Source organism: Onychostruthus taczanowskii, unplaced genomic scaffold (genome assembly GCF_017590055.1).
Source record: "Onychostruthus taczanowskii isolate IOZ18803 unplaced genomic scaffold, ASM1759005v1 scaffold198, whole genome shotgun sequence".
NCBI classification, from domain to species: domain Eukaryota; kingdom Metazoa; phylum Chordata; class Aves; order Passeriformes; family Passeridae; genus Onychostruthus; species Onychostruthus taczanowskii.
In genome coordinates, this window is record NW_024499217.1 from 192,943 (window position 1) to 214,282 (window position 21,340).

The 21,340-nt window shown below is 55.7% G+C and overlaps 1 protein-coding gene across 2 annotated transcripts in view; it reads left to right on the plus strand.

Moving 5' to 3' along the window:
• Nucleotides 1-21,340, plus strand: part of AGAP3 (ArfGAP with GTPase domain, ankyrin repeat and PH domain 3) — a 106,732-nt gene that overhangs the window by 1,089 nt on the left and 84,303 nt on the right. The gene's annotated exons all lie outside the window — the stretch shown is intronic.

Sequence of the window (21,340 nt, forward strand, 5' to 3'; positions counted from 1 at the left end):
CCGCGGCCTCTGCCGGGAGCGGCGGGCGGGGGCGGGCGCTGGTCCGGCAGCGCGGCGGGGGGGTTCGTGCTCGGCGGCGGCGGGGAACGGGATCCGCCGGAGCCCGTTAACATTAGAAATGCAGAGCACTGCAGCCCGGGTACCGGGAGCCGTCGGCGAGGGGAGGGATGGAGCCGAGGAACTGCAGAGGAGCTGAGGAAATGCAATGGAGCCGAGGGGCTGCGATGGAATTGGGGGACTGGGATGGAATTGGGGGGCTGCGATGGAATTGGGGGCTGCGATGGAATTGGGGGGCTGGGATGGAACTGGGGGGCTGGGATGGAATTGGTAGGCTGCGATGGAACTGGGGGACTGGGATGGAGCCGAGGGGCTGCGGTGGAATTGGGGACTGGGATGGAATTGGGGGGCTGCGATGGAACTGGGGGCTGCGACGGAGCCGAGGGGCTGGGATGAAATTGGGAACTGGGATGGAACTGGGGACTGCATTGGAGCTGGGGGACCGCCGAGGGTGCGGGACGGCGGTGCAGCCGAGGGCTGAGATGCAGGGGGCTGGGATGGAGCTGCAGGCCAGCATGGGTGAGTGGCTGCGGTGGAGCTGACGGGAGGGGAAGGTTGATGGTGCTGTGCTGAGGCCCACTGTGGATCGGCAGGCTGCTGCAGCCCCCCAGCCTCAGGGTCCCTCTGGCCTCGGTGGGCCCAAGCCTCCAGGTTTCTGCAGCAGCCCCACAGCAGGGAAGGCAGGGCCGCGGGTGCCTTTGGTCTGTGCGAGGAGCCCTGGTCCAGCTCGGTGCTGCCGTTTCCCTGCCCTGGCTTTTGTTGTCCCAGCTTGGTGGCAGTGTGCTCAGCTCCGTTCCTGCTGCCTCATGCCAGGAATGTCACTGCAGGGGCACACGAGGTGCTTTTGGGGAGTGGTAGCCATGCTATAGGGGTGCTGGCCACCATGGTGATGCTGCATGTGAGCAGCAGCGGGGCTGCTTCTCCAAAGGCCTGCTTCCCACTTTGGTCCTTTTGGGTTTCTGGGGAAAGGAGGAAAGGAGGACGGCCTGTAAGAAGAAAGGTTGCATGGGTAGAGGGAATGTAAATCCTAGAATTTGTTTTATTGGCCTCATGGTGCAAGGACAAAGGACACTCAGTGGGGTAAAGACAGGGAGGATGTAAAACCCTGTGCTGATGCTGGAGGGGCCTTTCAAGGTCTGTGGAGGTCTTCAGCCACAGAAAGCTGTTGGGTTGATGGAATTGGAGCAGAAGAGGAAGGGGACTGAGGCTGGATGGAGACGGGTGGGAGCGCAGGCTGGCACAGGCTGTGGCAGTGGCTCAGTCCCATACATTGGGGTCAAGCCACACGGGGTGCAGGTGCGTGTCCCCGTCCCGCGCCCCCAGCCCCGGGAGCGGGTGCTGGGCACGCTGGTGGGAGGCGCGCGTCTCTTAGCAACTCTGCTGCTGGTTCCTCCCGGTGCTGGGAAGGTGTGAACAAACACACCGGCCTCCTGCCTGCTGCTGAGGGGCTTCCCAAAGCACCCTGTGTCACCCACAGTGAGGGCTGAGGGGTGTCCTGCGCCCCCGTGTCCACAGGGCTCACCTGTGTCCCCAGCTGTGGCACGGTGCCGCAGGCTGCATGTCCTCAGGGGCTTTGCCTGCTCAAGCCGCAGTCCCATCCTGTCTCTTCTGAACCTTCCCAGTGGATTTGTAGCAGGAATCCCACAGATTTCCTTGTCTGGGCTGCATTCCCTTAATACCTGCCCGGCACTGGGATGGAGCCTGATCCTGGTGAAACGTGTGCTGTGTTTACACAGTTACATGTGACCCGTTATGTGGTGTGTGTGAGTGAATTAACAGGGGTTAATTAATGGCTGGAAGAGCCTTGCTGGAGATGTTATCATTCTGTGAAGTACCTTGGTCTGGAAGGGAATTTCCTTTTAAACTGCAGGTTTGTGGCTTGATACAGAAATGTCTGAAAGAGGGTTTTGTTTGTTGATGTTCCTGATCTGAAGATCAGAGTTGGTGACTGGACCAATGGGTTCATGGTCTGAAAATCCATGATGGAAGTTGCCAGCGAAACCCCAAATTCAATTTCCTAAAACTTGAGCACTGGGTCTTGCAAGACTTGCTCATGTCCTCCTGCCATATTCCTTTCCTGTAGGTAATTCCTTGATTCTTGAAGGGGAAAAGTTGAAGGCTGCAGCGGGGCAGGAGGTCCAAGCTGCCCACCCTCTGCTGGGGCCAGGGCTGCCAGTGTCCCTGCAGGGGTGTCACTGCAAGGGTGCCAGCAGTGGGGTCGGGGGCAGTGGCAGAGCTGTACAGAACTGGGGGTGGGAGGTCTGTGACAGTGTGGCTCTGCCACAAGGAGGTGTGGAGTGGGTGTTGGGGGCTGCTGCAGCCACAGCCCTGCCAGCCCCCAGGCTTGGGGAACAAGCCTTTCTTGAGAAGTTCGCAGCCCACAATGGGGTGAGAGCCAGCTGTGCCGGCTCGTGGGTCGGCATCGGTGGTGCCACCGTGGGATGAAAGGGAAATCTGCTCTCTTTTGGTCTCCTCCTTGAGCTGGCTGGGGGCTCAGGGGCACTGGGGCTGGGGGAGACTGCAGGTTGGGCTGGTCGCCAGCACCAGCTGCATCACAGGCAGGATCTGGAGTTTTTTGGTAGTTTCTAACCACCAAATTTGGACAGATTTTCAGGGGGCTTGCAAAAAGCGATTCCCTCATCCCAGGCTGCTTTCCGTGCCAAATTGTGGAGACTGCTGCAAGCTGCTGAGTTCTATAAAAGATTTCATATCTGCATAAAGCAAAACGATACCAACCTGGGGCTGGTGCAGCCCTGCTCACAGGAAATGTGGCCTCCAACATCGTGACTCTGGGACAGGCTGCAGACAGAACCGTGTTAATAGAGTTTGTAATTGGAGCAGTAATTGCACAGTACTTAATTTCTTTCCTAGAAGTGAACTTTGAGCAGTGAGCAGAGCGTGGGTTTGAGGAGGACGAGCGATGTCTCTGGTGTGGGGGTTACCTGAGGGAATGCAGGACAGGCTGTGAGCAGCATGGGGCTGCAGGAGCCAGCACGGCTCCATGGACAGCTGGGAGAGACAGCGCCAGCAAGATGGAATTGCGAAAGAAGATCATGATGTGGGACTGGAGAGATGGTTACACGGAGGTTTTCTGGGCGTGTAAAGTGGTGAAGGCAGGAGGAAGAGCTAGAAGGGAGATAAGAAGTAGGTGAGATTCCCTCAACAGAGCTTTTGCCAGATTATGAGGATTTTCTTTATGGTTGTGCACATGCCTTGCAGCCCACCTAAAGCTCAGCTCTCTGGGAAAGCTTGGAGAAGGTTTGAGCCATGGTGAGGACTTGGTGTCCAGGGAGCAGCACCAGGAATCTCTTTGTAGTCAGCTTTACCTAGAGCACATGTTTTTTCCCTTCATTTTCCTTCCTCACCTCTCCCACCTGCCTCTAAACCCATGTGGGTTCCTCTCTGCAGTTTACTAAGTAGGGTTAGTTTGGGAAAGCTGTCCTCTACAATTTCCAGCTGTTGCTGCTCTGGCAGAGGCTTGGGATGAGAGAAGCCCTGCAGAATGTCTGTGGTGGCTGGGAGCAGCCTGGATGTGCATGAGCTCCTCATTTGCTCTGCTGGGTAGGGGCTACCCCACTGCTGGCTCTACCCACCCCAGGGCCTGGCTGTTGGCTGGTGTAAGGCCAGCATGGACCATTGGCTCACTTGGTGTAAATAACCCGTCCCAGGATTTTGGCCTTAAGAAACAAGGCCTCTTTGGAGGTGTAGACCTGGGCCTCTGCCTCAGGAGTTTACTCCATCGTGACCTGTCTTGCTGTCAGTAATTGCTGTGACTTTCCCAGCTGGCATCTCCAACATCCTGGGTATTTTCTGCTATTCCCTCTTATACATCTGCTTTGATAATGGGCATTTTCCTGTTTTGAGCCACTTGTACCAGTTACTGTGGCCACTTTGCCATCTCTGTTTCTCACGAGTTAAATTGGCTGAACGTCATCATTCTGTTCAGTTCCAGCACATCTTCCAACTCCATGCTCCATCCTTTCCCAACGTCTTTTGAAACTGGCTCCTGATGTGCTGCTTCACAAAGCGAACTGAGGCAGGATCTTCTGGAGGAAGATGAGGACCCTCCTCGCTGGGGGAGCCCCACACTGCCAGGCTGCACTGAGGGCTCACCATGTCTTGGCTCTGCTGAATCAGCCTCGAGTAAATTACACCCTTTGGGAAGGAGAGCGTTCTGCTTAGCCAGCTTTTTTCCTGCTAATTCCATGACCTCTGCAGAAAACTGCCCTGTTTATGTGTGCCTGTGAGTTCCCGAGGGCTGGGAAACCACAGGCCATGGTGCTGGGGTGCCGTAGGGGGAGCTGCAAACCCCAAAGCCATGGGCACATCCCTGCTGCAGGGCCGGAGCTGGGCATTCTGGGCAGCTGTGTGGCTCGTGCTGCATTACCCCTGCGTTCAGGTAATGACCGCTCTGGCACTGTGGTCCCCAGATTTGCTGGAAGTTAAGTGCAAAGGTGGTTAAAAGAGCACGAAATGAGAGGCTGGGCAAATCGTAGAACCAGAGAATGGTTTTGGGTTACAGACCATCTTGTTCCACCCCCTGCCATTCCACACCTTCCGCTAGACCGGGTTGCCCCAAGTGCCATTCAATCTGGCCTTGGACACTTCCAGGGATGGGGCAGCCACAGCTTCTCTGGGCAGCTTGTGCCAGGGCTTCCTGACAAGGAAAAATGCCTTCCCAATATCCCATCTAGCCCTGCTTTCTTCTCTGTGAGAAGCCATTCCCCCTTGTCCTGTCACTCCAGTCCCTTATCCCAAGTCCCTCTGCAGTTTTCCTGGGGCCTCTTTAGGCACTGTAAGGAGCTCTGAGGTCTCCCTGGAGCGTTCTTGTCTCCAGGTGAACATCCCAGCCTGGCTCCAGAGCAGAGGGGCTCCAGCTCTCGGAGCAGCTCCTGTTCTGACCCTGCACTCTGTTGTTTGGGTGAGGGGTGCTGTGGTCTCAGAGCCCCTCCCAGGAGAGGCTCCTGAGGGCACAGGGAAAGGCTTCCTGGGCTGCCTTCCCTGCTGGCAAGGGAGAGCCCTGGCTCCTCCACCACTGCGTGTGTCCTGGCCTGGCTGAGGTCATTGGCAGGGCTGGCCCTGCTCAGCATCTCATAGTGCCAGTGCCTGGCATGAGCAGCACAAGCCAGGGGGTCTGCCTGGAAGGAGTCCTGCAGCAGATTCTGATGTGACAGGAGGCGTTGGACCCCCAGGAGTGATGGGCAAGAGCCAAAGCACAGCTGAAGGAACCTTTAGCATGCTTGAACAAATACATCCCCTGTTTTTACTGAGTTTTGTGTTGTGGCCCAAGTCATCTGGAGGCATCTTTGCCAGCTGCAGCTCACACCTTTCTGAGCTTACAGATGGAGAATCTGTAATGGTCTTGGGGAAGAATGAGAAAAGGCCATTCCTTGATGCCCTGATAGATGGAGTTGGGAGAGATGGAGAAACTGTAGCAGGAAGGCTAGAGGATTGTCCTGATGGCTGGGAGCTGAGCAGGATGGAAGGTGCTGTGCTGGGGAAGGTGAAGGTTCCAGGTGTTCTGGGGGCAGGAGCTCAGTACTGTGGCTAAAGGGGAAAATTGGGATGTGAAGGGGAAGAGCAGGATTGGGAGGTGGGGTCAGGAGAGAATTGGAGTCTCTGTGGCTGCAGTTTCAGTTCCCTTGATCCAATACAAGCGTGGTTGCTACGGGCAGGGACAGTGCTGCTCTTCCCACTTGGCAGCTCCACCTACCCCTCCCTGTGATCAGGAGCTACTCTGGCAGCAGCCAGGCAAGTGCTGGGTTTGGTTCAGTCAGCTCTCAGCTGCCCGTGGTGTGCGCACATGAACGCGGCTGGCGAGTTGGGGTCAGCTCTGGGGGAGGCAGCGGAGGCTGCGCTGGTCTGAGCTGTGTGACAGCTGGTGGCAGAGCTCCCTGCGCCCGCTGTGACCGCGACAGCAGCACCAGCAGTACCTGGGAGGAGCTGGGAGCCTCTGCCTGTCCCGGGGACGCGCTCTGTGTGTTTGGCAGATGTTGGCCGGTCTCCCTGTGGGTTGGTGTCAGTGCTCGGTGGCTCTCTGCCTTCCCAGCACAGCCATTGTGGGAGGTCCTAACGTAACTCTTGTCCTGCCATAAACCCCAGATTTCTCAGGAGGTTCACAGCTTGGTTGCACAGAGCCTTTTCCAGTTCAGGGATGCCCTGCGCTGGCTGCTGCTCCGAGCAGCGATGTCCTGCTGAGCCGGGCCCCTGTCAGAACGGGGCCAGCAGTGCCCTGTGCTCAGAGCTGCCTCTGCCTGGGCTGTGGGCTCTGGGCTGAGCCCTGCTGCGTTCCTGCTGTGCTGGGCTGGAGCTGCCGGGCCCTGCCTGGGAGTGCCCGGGGCAGCAGCGCGACCGGGCAGCTCTGCGCAGTTGCCTGTGAATCATTCATCTGCCATTCGCTTTCAGGAGCTTTCCCAAAGCTCCTGACAGAGCATCACCACTCTCTGCACAGACTCATTCCAGTGCTGGGCACTGCTGGGCTCTCACCTCCTCTGCAGTCCCACTGAGATGGGAATGTAAGGCATGGCTGCGTCCAGGCTGGTTGTTCTGAGCTAGTGATGGGACTTGATTAATTTGGGTGGCCAAATTAGATCTAAATGATGTCTGATCTGGTCCCAAACTGTGTTTCCAGCTAGGCTGGCTGACATGGGATAGTCCTGTGCTGAGGAATACTGGGTGTTCTGGTGGCTGTGGCAGTGGGGTACAGCCTTGGGGCTAAAATCCCCTTGTGGATGTGGGGGGAGTGGGCAGTGGCCACATGGTCTGGAGGAGCAGCTGTGGGCTGAAGGGCTGGCACAGAAGCCTGGCTGCTGGGAATTGAGGGATGCAAGAGCTGCCCCAGCCTGTGATCAGAGCTTGGCAACTTGATGGGCATCTCAGCAGTACCATGATGCTGTTATTGCATCCCTCCCTGTCAGGAGGAGGCCTTTTCTCCTTGTGATCCCATCTTCCTGCTTTGACATTGGATTCTTTTTTGAGATTGTTCTCCAAGACTTGCTGCAAGTTGTTATCTCGCCGTGCAGCAGCTGCAGGGCTTGGGAATCCATGTCTGTTGTGTTCCTGCTGGCAGTGCCCTTCATGGAAGAGACACCTGTCCTGTCGCTGCTGCTGCCTCCCACAGCTCTGGGCAGCACAGATCCCATGGGTGCCTATTCAGGTGGATTTCCTGAAGTGATGTAGTGAGTGCAAGAAATCTTCTGGGGCAGGAAAGGTAAAAATTAAGATAATTTTAGCTGCTTCCTGACTGGAAGGAGGTTTGTGTGATTAAGACCTGTTGCATGCCTGCTCACCTCTGCTGCCTCAGTGTCTTTCAGACCTGCTGTCCAATTACAACCAAACCCTGCTGCTTCTGAATTCCCTCAGATTCTAAGGAAATAGATTTCCAGACAGAGCAGAGCCCCCCAGCTCGTGGCATGCAGAGGGAGAGGGCAGTTTGCATCTGTCCAGTGTGTCTGGCTGCATCTCCGCTCTGTAACCCTGTCTGAGTCACTGGGGAATTCCTGCCTGGGGTCATGTGTGAGATCTGGTTCTGGCCATGTGATGTGTGTGATGAAATCCTCTCCAGCCTCGGGGTCTGTGCCACACTCCCAGCTGCTGCGGCTGGAGTCTGGGCCTGCTGGTGCTCCAGGGTGGGAGCTGCTGACTCCGGGTTGCCGTGTGGCCAGCGAGGGCTGCTGGCCCTGGCTCCCACAGCGGGCTCAGTGCTCGCTGGCTCCTGTGCTTGCTTTTGGGCAGCTTTGGGTATTTACCCAAAGAGGCAATAGAGGTCTGGCCTTCCCTTTGAGCTAGGGACTCAAGTGACAAGGGGGAATTCGGCTTCCCATGCCCAGAGGGCAGGGTTAGATGGGATTTTGGGTAGAAATTTTTCCCTGTGAGAGTGGTGAGGCTCTGGCACAGGTTGCTTAAAACGGTTGTGGCTGTCCCATCCCTGGAAGTGTCCAAGGCCAGGTTGGATGGGGCTTGGAGCACCCTGGATAGGGGGAAGATGTCCCTGCCCATGGCAAGGGGTGGGACTGGGTGGGCTTTGAGGTCCTTTTCCACTCAAACCGTTTGGTGTTTCTGTGATCGGGCTCTGGTGAGTGCTGTCCGTGCCCTGTGCCCGGAGGCTGGAGCAGGGCTGGAGGAGCACACACGTGTGCAGGACACCACACTGCAGCGGGTGGCCGAGGCCAGTGCTGCTCCTGGTGGGAGGTGGGTGCTGCACGGCTGATGGCACCGTGGCCCTTCTGCTCAGGGGTGCTTCAGTGGGAGAAGCTGCTCCTGGTCCTGGTTTTTCACTGCAGTCACCCTTGGAGCCTCACCTGGTCCAGTCCTGTGTATGGGAGCACAGGACAGGGCCAAGTTTGCCGTGGAGGGCTTGGAGCTGATTTAAAAGTGAGAGGCAGGTGCTGGTGAATATGTGGGGGGCTGTGTCAGGACATGGAGCTCCCAGGTCATCCACCTCAGCTGGGGTAATTTGGGTGTTCCTGGTGGGCACAGAGCTTGGGGGAGCTTCGAGGAGCTCTTTGAAAAAGAATGAAGTGATTTCAGGTGGTTTGCATAGAGCTTTTCCAACATGAAGCACAAACAGGAGGAAGCAGGGAGGTGTTTGCTGTAATTCAGCATCTGGGAAGTGGAGCTTCTGCCAGGGTTTGGGAGGGAGACAGTGGAGGAAGGATGGTTGTTATGGAGTGAGGTGCTGGGGAGGGGGAAGACAGCAGCTCGCGGTTGATGTGACAGAAGAGGAGGGCCCGGAGGGGGATTTGGAGGCAGCCTTCGCCTGCTGAAGAGAGAGGTTAGGGAAATAATTCCAGCAGCAGCAGTGTGTGCCTGAATAGGGATGAGGCAGGATTTTATGGGTTATAGGCGCTTTTTGGGAAGAGGGGTAATAGTGGTCCATGCAGAGTGGCACTGTGGGCCGTTGGCTGCATGGCCCGGGGACAAGGAGGTTTCAGGGACTGGAGCTTGTGTGATAAGAAGTGAGGAGAGGGAAAGGAGAATCCTTACTGTCTGAGTCATGTCCTCAAGTCCCAGACAGGGCCTGAGTGACGTCCCCAGTCCCTGTGCAGCAAGGGCTTGGGGGAGAGGGGACAAAGCTGGGATTAGCAGCAGCTCTCTTTAATCATGTGGACCTTGGGCTTGTGGGTGCACACTTGAAATGCTGGAGGGGAAAAGAAGCTGAGACTTCATTTTGGACAGGAGACAGTCCAGGAATAGAAAAGCAGAACTATGAATCATCACACAGAGCTGAGGGATGGCGTTAAATTAAAGGCTGGCTGGAGGAAGCGTGGAAGGAGAAGGGAAGGTGCTATGGGCAGAGCCATGTGAGACACCCGAAAAACAGCATCACTGGAGGTGGAGAGTGAGGATGGTCTGTCTGAGGCTGGTGAAAGAAGCTGTAGAGAACCAGGAGGAGAACAAAGAGGATAAAAAAGGGATCAATGAGGACAAGGTGTTGTGGCCAGTTTGGTTCCTGAGAGAGGAGCCACAGGGTCCAGAAGAGCAGAATCTGCAGGTGGGGCAGGAACAACCTTGTGCAGTCCCCCGGTGAGACAGAAAAGGGCAGTGGCAGATCCCGAGGTGGGCATGTTGTCCTCCAGGGAAATGAAGGTGTGTCAATGACATCAGACACCTTCCCAGGAGACTGGAGAGAATTCAGAGAGAGCTGGGTTTGGTGGATGGACTGTTGGGTGGGTGAGGAATTGCACAGATGGCCATGTCCAAGGGGTCATGGTCAGTGGGCAAGTGGAAGCCAGTAATGAGCACTGTCCACCCCAGGTGTGTAGTGGGACCAGTAGTGGTTAATGTCTGTATTAATGACTCAGAGAGTGGCACTGAGTGCACCCTCGGTGTGTTCACAGGTGACACCGAGCCCAGGGGTGCGAGTGAGAGGCTGGAGGGCAGGGATGGCATCCAGAGGGACACTGACAGAGGAGTGAGCCCGTGGGATCCTCATAAAGTGCAGCAAGGCCAAGTGCATGGTCCTGCACCTGGTTCTGGCCAGTCCAGCTGTATCAGGAGGCTGGGACACCTTCCACTATCCCAGGGTGCTCCAAACCCCATCCAGCCTTGGACACTTCCAGGGATAGAACAGCCACAGCTGCTCTGGGCACCCTGTGCCAGGGCCTCACCACCCCCACAGGGAAGAATTTAATCTTAGTGTCTAATCTAAATCTCCTGTTGTAGGTTGAAACTATCACCCCTTGGTCTGTCACCATCTGCCCATGTAAAACATCTGAAATTGCATTTTTTTACTGGACATTTTGGTGAGTTATTTGGGCTCTGCCTGTGCTGGCCTCCTCTTAGCTCTTAGTTGTGGAAACCTACACAAAGAGGCTTAAACCTCCCCTGTCCCCAGCATCATTCCTCAGTGTCTTCTTTGTCTCCTGTGGAACAGGCCAAGCTTTCCTGTGTCCTTATGTTGGTCCCTGACGTGACTGGGATTTGCCTCTAGTTTTTGCTGTTTGTCACTGGTCAGCTCTCACTCCTTGTGTAGCTGCTCTGGGCTCAGACTAGGGTGCTGCTGCCACTCCTTTATATTTATCCTTATTAATCTGACCTAATTTCCAGTTTCCCTGTGCATGCCTTCCTGTGCCAAGCCTGGTATGGAGCTTGGGTGAGCCAAGCTGATCTCCTACCACACTGGTTTCTTCTGCACGGGGATGATTTCTGTGTGCCATCACTGCTGCTTCAGGGGCCCAACAGCTTTTTGTAATCTTTTTTTTTTTGTTTTTTTCTTTTTCCTTTTGGATTTGCTTCCAGTAAGATCTTGCCTATGGAGTGTGGTAATCATAGAGTTCCAGAATGGTTTGGGTTGAAAGAGACCTTAAAGCTCATCCAGTTCCACTCCCTGCCCTGGCCAAGGACACTATCCACTAGACCAGCTTGCTCCAAGTCCTGTTCAACCTGGCCTGGAGCACTTCTAGAGGTGGGGAGTCCACAGCCTCTCTGGGCAGTGCCTGCCTTGGTGGAGTCTCTGCAGGCTGCTCTCCTTCCTCCCATGGACTGTAGGAGCTTGTGGACAGTCTTTCCTGCCCTGCCTCCTCCATCACTTCCCTCTGAGAGTCAGCTGAAGGGTGCTCTGGTGGACCACCAGATCTGGAAATTGAGCTGGGGCAGTCTAAGAGAAAATCTGGGACAAAATGACACATGGCCTGGTATGAGTGAGAAATGGGCACGGGAGGAGGTGTCCAGCTCCCTTGCAGGTCTGGGAGTGGATTTTTGGGGAGGGGATTGCACAAGGTGTTTGGGGAGCTCTGGTGGTGAGAGGTGGGGGAGAAGACCGAGATACTCCTCTTGGAGGAGAAAATGCCTAAATGTGAGCTGGGCTTAGTCAGGTGGTTTGCAGGCTCTGTGGGGTTTGTGGGGTTTGATTTCAAACACAAACTTTGATACTGGAGTGTCTTTTCCATTACTGGCCATGTATCGTGAGCTGATAAATGGTACTGCCATCCCCCTGTTCAGTTTAACAGCTTTGCTGTCCAGGTTGGGAAGTACTTTGTCTGGCTGGAAACGTCTTGGATCCCCCATTCCTGGGGATCCTCACACCCTCCTGGGGCAACAACTGAAGGGAGCCCAACCACTGCTTCTTCGGTCTGCTGTTCCAGTCATTAATTCCTCCAGCTGATGATAGTTCCCGTTTAATTCCCAATTTACATTCATCTGCTTTAACGTTCATTTTCTCACTTGTTTCTTTAGCTTAGACCAAATAAAACTTTGTTACCTGAACGTTGTTCCCTGAGAAGTTTACTGTTACTTCATCATCAGTTATCTCTTGATGTTCTTTTTGGGAAGTAAATTGCATAACTCTCATTAAAAGTCTCTTCATGAGTTCATTTTTTGTGGTCTTCAAAGAATTTTTATGGCTCTTCCTTACCCAGTGTTCTTAAAATGAAAATCATCAGACTACAGGCAGTGTGCTCCCACTTGACCCAGCCACAGTTTGGTGAACTGTAAACCCAGTTCTTTTCTCTGCTGGGTGCTGTTTTTTATGAAATCCCAGAGTTTGGGTTGGGAGGAACCTTAAAGGTCACGTGTAGCCTATGTGCATGAGAGCTCTGCTGTCTGGCATGTCCATCTGCTGCTTCCTGATGGGCTGATGTGGATCCACACTGGTGGCTCCTGGTCTCCCACTCATTTTTTCTGAACTGGAAATGGCCCCAAAAGGACATGGTCTGTGGTTTGGGGCTGGGGGATCTGACTGTCCTGGTGTTCCTGGCATTTGGCATTTCACCTCTCTTAGAGCTGGCGTAGTAAAAGTGTTTGCCCAGGTGTCTGAAGCTTCCCAGCAGCACTGGTAAGGCTCCAGGTGTCACTGGAGTCCTCTTATCTTTTGACGTGGACCTCTGGCTCTTCTGAGCCTGGTCCTGCTGTGTTAATTGTAAATGACTTTGCAGAGTGATGGTTTGTAGAGGGAGTGTTGTATGGGAATGGGTTACATGATCGTGAGAACATGGGCAGAGCTGTTTGTGTCACGGAACCATGGATCACTTTGGGCTGCAAGGACCTTCGAGGTTGTCCAGTCAAACCCTGAACAGCAACACCTGAACCACCTGGAGGAGTGCAGTCAGCTGTAACATGGATTGTTGTTTCCATTGACTCCATCCCCTTCCCAGAGACTGGTGTCAATGAGGGCTCCTCGGGGGGTTCCCCTTCCTGGGGACTGGTGTCACTGGGACAGCAAGGGAGGCCGGGGGGTCCCCTTCCCGCAGGCACTGGTGTCAGGAAGGGCTGCTGGGGGGTGTGAGGACACTTTGCTCTCTTCCAGCCATTCCTGAATATCTGTATCTATTAAAAACTCGAATGAGCAGGAGTGTGAGCTCACTCTTCCTCGCTCTTCCTTGCACCATTGCATTCAGGTTGTTTGTGCCTTTAAATTAATGTTTTTTGATGGCATCTTTAACATTGTTTCTGCCGTTGTACATTTGTCTGTGTTTGCTGTTCCCGAGTGTTTGTGTGGTGCCTGTGAGCCCAGCAGAGCCCTGGCCTGGCCCTGCTCTGGGGAGCAGCCGTGCCTCCCTGTGCAGGTCTGTGCTCTCACAGCCGCTTCCTGCTGCTCTCAGCATTGTTACAGACTCGTTTTCCTGAAGGCTTCAGCTTCCTACACCCTTTCTGATGCTTCCTGCCTTCAAGATCTTATTGACATCTGTTTCCTCCTCTTTCTTCCTACTTTTTACCCTTTTTTGGGCAGTTTGGATGTCACTTGTCTCCAGGCGGGTTTGGGAGTTTCAGCCAAGTTGTTGTCCTGGTGTTTTTATGAAGTGTTGGCATTTGGACTGTCTGATCAATTATTATGGAAGTGTAAAAACACGATCCACAGCGAAAGCCCCAAACTGGGGCTTAGAATCCTGGAATGGTTTAGATTGGAAGGGACCTTACATCCCCTTTCATTCTACCCCCTTGCCATGGTCAGGGACACTTCCCACTAGACCAGGTTGCTCCAAGGCGTGTCCAGCCTGAGCTTGGACACTTGCAGGGATGGTTCAGCCTCAGCTGCTCTGGGAACACCCAGGTTGCCCTGCCTTCCTCTCCAGGTGTTGGGTGCTGCTGCTGCTCCCCCATTGGCGCTGGCTCCCAGTGTGCCCATGGCTGTGTCTGGTGGGCTCCTCACAGCACTGGCCCTAGTGCAGTGTCCCTTTCTCTCCTTGAGCTAGTTCTTCTGGTCCCAGAGGCCAGATTTAGTGCCATATTTAGGTGGCACAGTAAAATAAGAGCAGTTACTGAGGATTTGGGTTACTTTATGATGAAAGTAGCTGCTAAGCATCTTTCTTCAGGTGAGGATGGTGCAGTGGTCAGAGGGACAGGGCAGGTCTGGTCCCCTCAGTCCCCTGCACCGAATGACATGTCCCTGTGTCCTGGCCATGTGGATGCAGCACTTGGGAATGTGCTGGTGGCCTTGGCAGTGCTGGGGGAGCACTTGGTCTTGATGGTCTCTGAGGGTTTTCCAACCTTAATGATTGTGCGAGTCCATGACAAGCTCTGCTTCTGGCACAGCCTGGCCCTTGTGCTGCCCCATGCCCAGGGCAGGGGATGCTGAGGCTGATGGGTGGCGTGTGGGGCACAGGGCCAGCAGGGCAGTGGCAGCTGTGCTCAGGCTGAGGGCTCCCCTGACCCGCCGTGGTGAGGGACGCTGCAGCAGGGCCACCCGCGTGTCTGGGGACAGGTACAGTGCCCTGCTCGGCGTCCTTGGGCACCACTGCGGCACTGGGAGACCCCTGCCCCCGGCACTGCCAGCTCTGTGCTCTGCCCGGCGCCCGCGGGGAGCAGCAGCAGTGTGTGAGCAAACCTGCAGCTGGAGCTGCGTGGCTGCGTGTGCTGGCCGCAGCGTGTCCAGGGTGAGTCACGGCCACGCTGTGACTCAGCCAGACTGCTGTGCCGCTGGCTCTGCACCTGAGTCACTGCGCTGGCAGGGCTGGCAGGGACAGTGAGGAGCCCGTTGGAGCTGTGGCGCGGGGGTCCCAGCACGGCCGGGAGCAGCCGGGTCCGTGGGGTCCTGCCGGGTGTCCTGCAGCGTGTCCCCTCCACAGCGTGTCCCCTGTGTGACACGGGGCAGCGGCAGGGCTGCCCGTGTGACAGGGGGAGCTCGGGTGGGTCAGGGTGCTCACGGGCCCAGGGTGGATCACAGGTCACAGTGGCTCTTCCCTGCTGATACCTGCCTGTACAGGCAGTGTGTGCAGCTGTGCTCTGGGAAGTTCTCTCCAGAGGCTGGAGGAGAGTCTGGCCTGGAGCACACGCTGCTTTCATGGGAGATCAGCTGTAGAAGTACTTTCAGCTCTGGAGCCTCGCCAGTCTGAGGGTGGGGATGGCTCCACATGAGCTCCTGATGGAGCAGGCACTTGCTGTGTCCCACAGACTCCGGTAGAAGATGACATCCTTCCAGCTGCCCCAGGTCTGGGCTCTTGGAGCTGGGTTGGAATTTTCTGTGGGTGGGAAGTTGCTTTCCTTGAGGTTGAACATCAGTGTCCAGACCTGCAGGAAGGGCTTTAGGAGTGTGTCTGTAATCATGGCAGGAGCGTTCCTCATGGCCAGGTGTCCATTGTCTTCCAGGCGTGGGCAGGGCAGTGGAATGCACGTGCCATGGAAAACTCCTCTCCATCAGCACATTGCCCAGTGTTGGTCTGTGTGGTGGCACATGTCAGAGCTGGGCTGAGCAATTCCAGTCCTTGGATTGGGTGTAACAGCTGAGGAGGCCTGGGCCCATCAGCTAATGGTCCTGCTGACCACAGTGGGGCCAAGGCACGGAGCACGTGGAGGGGATTTTGGCCAGTGACCTCTCTAAGTGGACCCCTATCTGGACAGAAGACAGAGGGGCAGCTCTTCTCTTCTGGGAGATGTGTCTGTGTTAGCTGAGGGCTTCCTGGGCACCAGGAGCCCCCCGATCTACCTCAGCAGCTTTGCTGATGCTCCCAGGGTTGCAGTTTACGTTGTGGTGTTTGCAAACCCAAGATATGAGTCCGGGGAGCTCCGTGGTGTGCTGCCAGGCCGTTCCCAGCTTTGCTTTCAGGAAAGGCTTGTGGCTGCACGGTGGAGTGGTGAGAGTGGGGTGGGACAGGGTACCCTGTGTCAGTGATGGTAATTAGCACCTCGGCTCCACACTGTCCTCAGCTGACCAGAACCACTGTGGGGCTTTGCTGTGTCAGGGAAAGGGCCTGGCCTGGGAGGCACTGGGCCAGTGCTCCCCGTTGTGCCCAGAGCCATCCAGTAATTCCCTGAGTGACTCACGAGCACATAAAGCCTTTTCCTGCTGCTGAGGCACTGGGGAAGCCTTGGTCAGCAGGATCACTGTGTGTGCTCCAGGATCAGCTGCTGACAGACAAGTCAGCACTGGACTGAGCCCCCATGAGCCGTGAGCTTCCATCCCCTGATGTGCTGACATGGGAGGCTCTCTGGAAACCCAGCCGGCTGCTGCAGGAAGCAGGAGCAAACGCCTGAGTGTGGCTGGCTGTGGTGCTGGGGCCAGGTGCAGGGCAGTGGTGTGGGTAAGTGCCATCTCTCCTGGCACTGGGGATGGGAGTGTGACAGGTTTAACAGTTAAATTCCCAGTGCTGGTAATTGTCGTTCCATCGAAGTCTCTAATTCTGCCGTTTCCATGGAAATAGAATGATCTTGTGATTAAGATGTGAGGCTGAGGTGGCAGCTCTCTGGTCCTTTGGAGCTGCAGGTCCTTGTTTGCTCCCACGATTGTGTCTCTCTGTGAGGGGAGACACACAGCTGCCCTTACACGGCAGTGTGGGTTCCTGCCTTCAGAAAGGTGTCCAGGAGCCCTGCCTTGCCCCAAGGATCCTGCCAGAACCTCCTCAGGTGCATCGAGCAGTGGTGTCGCTCGTTCTGTGTCAGCTGAGTGGGTTGCCCTCTATGGAAACTGTGGGATCAGAAGTGGGGGAGTTGGCTAATATAGTGTCAGGGGTGGAGGTGACATCACCTGAGTCTGCTCCCCCAGGCTCCTCGTCATTGTCAGCGGTCTCAGGCTGAAGTAGGAGTGATAAGTAGGTTGGGTGACTTGGGCACTAGAAGTGCTGATTTCTCTCCGTGCTGTGGGAGAGCTGAGGGTGCTGGATCAGATCTGGAACTGTAAACCGCAGATGGCTGGAGTTCAGCTTGAGAGGAGGAGGAGGAAGAGTTGTGATGGGACCCACTTTAGTTCTGACGCCCTCCTGCACAGGGTAGTGGTGCCAGTGGGACGTGGGGCTGGTGGGCTCAGCAGGGCCTCTCCCTGCAGAGCTGCCCAGGGAAACTGGGCTCTGCAGAGCAGATCCATTCTCGGGAGGCTGGGGAACTGGGGTGTGCAGCTGCCTCCCCCAGGTCCCCAAACCCTCTTGTCTGACTGAGTGGTCTCGGCATTTCTCCTGCTTCCCTGTCTCAGGTAATGCCTTGGAGGGAAATCCTGCAGTCACCATGGTCATAGAACCCAGAACCTTAGAGCTCATCTAGTTCCACTCCCTGCCATGAGCGGGGACACCTTCCACTAGGGCAGGCTGCTCCAGGCCTCATCCAACCTGGTCTTGAATGCTTCCAGGGGTGGGTGGGGTAGCCACAGCTTCTCTGGGAAATGTTTTCATAGAGTTGTTGAGAATAACCCCAGGATTTCATCTGAGAAATGCTGGGACTGGAGATGCAGGAAACACTTGCTGGGCCCCGAGCAGAGCCCACTGTGGCTTGGCAGATGAAAGTCTAGAGTGCTGGGCTCCAGCCTGGAGCTGGGAGGTTGATCAGCTCTGCAATCCCTCACTCAAAGCTGGAAAAACGTACAGCTTTGGCCGAGCTGCCGTGTTTTTCTCCAGCCTGCTTTTGGGAAGTGTCTGAATTGCTTTTGCTGAAACTTCTATAAATACCATCCCGATGCAGTGAGCGCGCATGGAAAATGTCAGTGGGAATGTGGGCTTGGCAGCCGCGGGCCGCGCTGCTGCGGGGACGCTGTGACAGCCCCAGCCGTGGCACTGAGCGCACGGGGACGGGGCCCCCTCCTCGTGCTGCTGCCGCAGCAGTCCAGGGGCTCCTCTGCCCCCTGCCAGCCTGCGCTGCTGCCCTGCTGAGCCTGGGCTCTGCCTTTCCTGCTCCCGGGAAGCCATTCCCCAGCCCGGAGCTGCGTCCTGTGTCTCTGCAGCCTCGCACGGAGCCTTTGTCCTTGGATTTGGCCGAGCGTCCTTTGAGCGCCGCCGCAGCCCTGATGAGACACTTCACAGTGATGCTTTATGTGAAAAAATCTCCTCTTTTGGACCCGCTTAATTGGATGTGATGTCCCCAAGTTCCTGCTTCGGAAGAAACAGTGAACAAATTGTTCCCTAGTGGCCTCCTCTTTCATTCTGCCGGCATGGAAAACTTCATTCCCCCTCTGCCATCTTCCTTTCCAAGCTCCCTGTACAGTAGCTGTTCCTGTCCTGTCAGTCATCTCCTGTCCCTCATGGTACCTGGTGAGGACTGTGGGTCCAGATGAGAGTGTTGGGGTATTCCCTCTCCTGTTCTCCATTCTTTACCTAATAATGGCAGGCACCCTCTTTGCTCTTTGATTGCTGCTGAGCAGCGAACTGATGTTCACAGAATCATGGAATAATGGAATTGTTTGGGTTTGGAAGGACCTTAAAGCCCATCCAGGTCCACCCTCCTTCCACTAGACCAGGTTGCTCCAAGCCCCATCCAGCCCAACCTTGAACACTTCCAGGAATTTCCCACACCTTCTCTGGGAAATGTTTTCTTAGAGTTGTTGAGAATAACCCCAGGATTTCATCTGAGTGCTGAGAACTTGCAGCTTATTTTTCCAGATGTAAAATCAGAATTGTTTGTTTCTGATGATTCCACTTCTTACCAGTCACCTGCTGTTGTGGCAGCTGGACACTCAGGATTTTAAGGTCCTTTTGCCACTCGTTCTCTTTGTTTCTGCCACCTTGAGTAATGCTTTGAGCTGCTGGGGTTTCCTTGCTTTATGTTGTTCTCCCTGTGCCTGTCACACACCCCGTACTTGTTCTGCACCTTCCTCCTGTGGAGTTCCAGGGCTGCAGTCCGGGGCAGCACTGCCTGTGAGAGCTGTGCCACGCAGGCAGAGCTCCCCTTGAGCCGAGCCTTGGTCTGAGCACCACGGGATCTGTCCCTTCTCCCAGGCTCTCCCCAGCCAGCTGCCCGTTCCCTGTGTGCCTGTGGCCAGGGCAGGTTTCCTGTTTGCCAGCCTTCTAAGCAGCACAGCATGGCAGAGCTTTGCAGCCACGTCCTCCCAAAGCAGAGCTCTCCAGGGAGGGATGCCGTGGTCCTGGAGAACACACCATGGTGCTGGGTGCATGCCATGCTCCCTGGTAGCCCTTCCTCTAGCCTTGCTGTCTCAGTGCGGTTCATTCCCACCTTCTCCCCAGCACAGCACAGAAACAGCTGCATCTAAAGAGCCTGGTGGAGGTGTGAACCCCACAGCCTTGCCTGGGACTTGCTCCAGGCACTGCACAGGTGCCCCAGTTGTGCCGTGGATTTTGAGATGAGCAGCAGTGTGCAGGGAATGCTGGAGTTACCGGGACTGGTGGCGTGGTGTCACCAGTGGTACCAGTCTGGTGCCAGCCCTGGGCATCCCCAGGGAGGTTCCCAGCAGTGTTTCATCTCCACCAAGGTCATCTCTTGGGAGCCATCCCAGACCTTTCCTCAGTGCCAGATTGCCTGCGGATGGGGAAGGATGTTCCCTGTCCCTCACAGCCCCCACAGCGCCCTGCAAATCTGAAGCAGCAATGCTGTTCCTGGGCAGGTGTTTGGGTAATACTCACCCCTTGCCATTTGGTTTTGGAGGTTGGTGTCACTAAAGCCAAAAAAACTATAAAGAGCCACAGGACTTGAGAGAACACGAACAGCAAATGAAGTAATTCCAAAGAATGTCATGTTTGTGCCCAAATCACACAAAGCCCCATTAATGAGGGAGGCTGTGCCAACAGCCAGCCTGGCATGTGGAGTGGGTGGCGCATCCGAACAGCAGGACTGGCACAGAATTGATCCTAAACAGAGGAAGAGTTGGTGTTACGGAGCACAGACCAAGAGTGGAAGTGAGCAAAAGAGGTGGCACCCAAGGGGCCATTGGCATCCAGCTGGTCAGTGCCTCTTGGGAACTGGGAGGTTTATTTGGAACAGGGATGTTTTTAGCTGAGACGTTTGTCTGTACTGTCTGAAACATGGGGTGTGGGGGGCTGTGCAGTGTAAGCATCTCCATCCCTGCTTGGAGAGGTGGAATCCTTTCTCTGGAATGGTTGTTCAGTTCTGAACAGCAGCTGCCAGGGGCAGGTGTTTTCAGAGTCCCAGCTTTGGGCAGCTGGCACTCAGAGCTGGCTGCAGAGCTCCCTGCGAGCTGGCTGTGAGAAGATGAGCGAGGTTGGAGTGGGCTAATGCTCTGCCAGCCTTCAGCAGGATTCGTGGATGACTCAGGTGTTTAGGATACAGTTAAGCTGATACTTAATGATTCCTGAGAGAGCAGTGGAGTGCCTGACATAATCCGAATTAGTGGAGAATTAGAGGAGAGAGGTGGGTGCTGGGTGACGTAGTTTGATGGGATCTACTTTCCATGACATTGAGAACAGTTCCTGAGCAGTGGGATTAGTGAAAGGTGTTAGTGATTAAGTAATACCTTCAGGTTTCTTTATGGTATTTGGGTTAGTCCAGAGCGACCTCAGGAAGAAACTGGAAAAGTCAATGGTCAACATGAGATGTGTGAAGTGGCCTAAGAACTGGGGCCCTCAGTGTGTAGTTGTAAATACAAACTGAGCTGAGGCAGGTTTGGGGGCGTTCTTGGGGATCCATCCTCTCATGTGAGCATTTACTGTGTGTATAGCATCCAGAAAAATCATCAGGAATGGTTCTCCCTGCCAAATCCCAGGTGCTATGAGGCACTCAAAGCCACCACCTTCTGCCCCGACCACATGGGAAGTTGGTTTTGGTGCTGGGGGATTTGAGGTCTCCCTTGTTGCTCCCTGTGGTCACGTCAGGCAGGGGACTCTAGCCCTGCTGGGACCCCTCGAGCCCTGCTGGGACCCCTCAGGCCCTGCTGGGACCCCTCAAGCCTTGCTGGGACCCCTCAAGCCCTGCTGGGACCCCTTGGGCCCTGCTGGGACCCTCGGGCCCTGCTGGGCCTCGGTGTTGGCAGGGAGCCACGAGGTGGGGGTTGCTGGGGCCAAGGGTGTGAGCTGGGCAGAGTGACGCAGGGACTGGTCCCTCCTGGGGCCCTAGGGTGAGACGTGGCACCCATTCCCAGCTGGAGGATGAGCCTGCAGGCTGAGGTGTCTGTGGCTGCAGCGGGGAAGCCTCAGGAGATGGTGGGAACGAGAGGCAGGTGCAAGACCTGCACCTTCCATCCCACCTTCCGGCTGCGGCTTGTGGCTTTCAGTTTCTGGGTTTTTCTGCTGCCTGTGGTTGGTGGTTGCCCTCTGTGCAGAGGCCTCGGGGAGGAACCGAAACGCCTGAGTTAGACACAGGTATGCTCTTTGGGCCACTGGGGTCTGTAAAGGTGAGCACTGGTGGAGATGGTTGGCGTGGGGAGGCTGCTTCCAGCAGGGGCTGCTCCAGGGGTCAGAGCTGGGACCCTTGTGCCAAAGTGAGAGCAGGAGCAGGAGACATCAAGCCCCTGGTCAGCCTGGAGCAGGGTCTTGGCTCAGCATCCCTCAGGCTGGGGCTGCCTCTGGCTTTCTCCAGGAGCTGGGGGCAGCACCTGGGGTATGAGTGGCTTCATTGAAATGGACAGTCTTACCTAAGTGTTTGCTGTGAAGGTGAGTTCCACGTGCCAGGTGACATCTGCTTCTTTACTATCCCAAGGTAGACATTTCCTTCTCTAAGTCCCTTGCTTGTGAGCGTT